The following is a 2,429-nucleotide window of genomic DNA, read 5'->3' on the forward strand; positions in this document are numbered from 1 at the left end:
AGTTTATGGATGGATTTAAAAGGTTCAGAAAAATGAGAAAAACAACAGATTGTGTGACAGGCTGTCACAAGGTCCCTATCAACACATTCTGCTATTGATAGAGACATGATGGGTAACACCTCAATCCATGAGCTGACAGAGGTTTGGCTTCAATTACAATATCCATTACCTGCCAGTGATCACCCAAATTAGGTGTCAGGCTCAGGCTTTCTGAACAATGGTGGACAGGTTTCAGGTCACTGTTATCGAGTCCCCGTTCTTCTCTGAGGGTGACGTCCACCAGATTAACAAATGGAGAAGACCTAACCAGATTTGAAATGTTACAGTAACAGCAGGTGTCATGGTGTGGGGCACCATTTCCTATTACATTATTCCTCTACTGCTTGTTAGTTCCAGTTTAAATAATAAATAATACAGAATAAAGAAAAATTGTCATTCTTTGTTTAGGTAAGAAAACTAAGATCATTATTTAACTGACTGGGAGATCTATCGAACTAGCATGGAATGAATTTTGAGTTCTACTGGTGTTCTTTATAGTTCAACACATGCCAGCTCATGAGAGGTCCTTCATGTACAAAATGACACTTTGATGTATTTAATTATAAAGAATGTCTGAAATAAGGTAATATGTTTAAGAGCCTACCATCTTGAGAAGAACAGTAAATAACGTGATCAACAAAGCTGACAATGTCAAAGGTCCCTCAAGACAGTTTGGAAAATATATTTATAAATCAGAGAGGAAGGTTACAACCAGTCTTGAAGTATATCACAGAGATATAAACAATGCAAAGGCCTGTGAAATACCTGGCTAAACTTCCACAAATTGCACCACAATAACATTTAAAGGAGATCCTGCCCAGTGTGGTTTCCCAACAGGAAAATTCTTGATGAGATACTTCTGATGATGCCTATCAGAAACACCCTTTTCTGCCCATCTGTGATCCTAAACCTGCTTCTGAGTCTGTGTGGAACATACAGGGAAGTCAACAACTGTCCACCTCATGCTTGGCCCAGGTTAATGCCTCCCTTCTGGGTTATTTACATGATCCTTAGTTGCTGGTACCACAGGACAGCATTCAAGACCTGTAGGTGAGGACACATAGCCAAGTATATTAACTTATGCTAACAAGCCGCTTTTGAAGCTCTGTTCACAACAAATAACTGTTCCCTTTGCTGTGCTTTTTGAATAAATTGTTACTAGTTTTTAAACTGTTCTGAGCATTGATTTCATACAAGTCTAACAACTGCTTAATAGCAATATTTTTTGTTACTGAGCAAATAAAAATGTTATAGCAGAATGCCAGTCTTCTTCCTTTAACTCTTTCAAGCCAGATGTTGACTTTTGTCAAACTTCAGGGGTAGAGGACGGTAGGCAGCGGTAAACTGCAACAAAACTCGCCATTACATTTTAGTTTGACTCTCTTTGGTTATTTAGCTTTGTTGATCTGATCTTAATTTATCGTGCGTGTGTGAATAGCATATTGCAAATTATCACTGAATCGGACTCTGATTTGTCAGACTCCAATTTTGATACAAGTGATCTGGAGACGGAGATCGAAAATGAAAGTGAGGTACCCGCATCATCTGACTGGTCCCCAGCTGATCGTGGTGCTGAACATGTTTGTGTAGCTGAGGTGCCTACCTCAATGTTCACCCGGGAGATACAGCACACATCCACAGACGTTAAATTTTGATTTATGCGTGAAACCATTGCTTTGTGCGCTTTTTCATTGGAAAAATATTCAGCCCTCAAAGAGTTAAGAACTCATCTGTGACCTGCCTAGCATTATAACAGAACATTTTCTGAAGCCACCATTATCAACACAAGTTTCTTTCCTGGAAGCATGTTATGCATTATGCTGTTTGTAGCTGCTGGAATATAAGGCGTTATCAGGCACGGGTAAAACGCGTGTCAAAAGAATTCTCAAAGTCCAAAAGTTCATTTTAAAAGTATTTAGTAAGTGTTAAAGGCAAACAATCTACACAAAAATAAAAGGAAAAATAGTTACATATAGAATAAAAGGCAAAAAAAAAATATCTTCTGTAAACTTAGTTTTTCTTGAAAGAACTTTAGTTATTTCACTACTTAAAGATTCTTAATTTCTTCTTCTGTACGCCTTAGCGTACGGTATGGAACTTAAATAAACAAGTTTTCTTTACGTGTTATTTCTCACATTCAAAGAGCCCGTAGGCCATCAAGCATGGTCACGTGCATAAGCACGAACACGAGCACGAGCACAGTCATAGTTAAAAACCGTATGTCTATACACCTTATACAAGGCTGTCACTAACTGAAGAATAATATTTGCTTGAAGCACTTAGAAAAGACAAGAATGTACCAATAGAAATCTATTTACTGCGGTGGGTTGGCACCCTGCCCAGGATTGGTTCCTGCCTTGTGCCCTGTGTTGGCTGGGATTGGCTCCAGC

This window comes from Erpetoichthys calabaricus, chromosome 2 (assembly GCF_900747795.2).
Source record: "Erpetoichthys calabaricus chromosome 2, fErpCal1.3, whole genome shotgun sequence".
In the NCBI taxonomy this organism is placed as follows: Eukaryota; Metazoa; Chordata; class Cladistia; order Polypteriformes; family Polypteridae; genus Erpetoichthys; species Erpetoichthys calabaricus.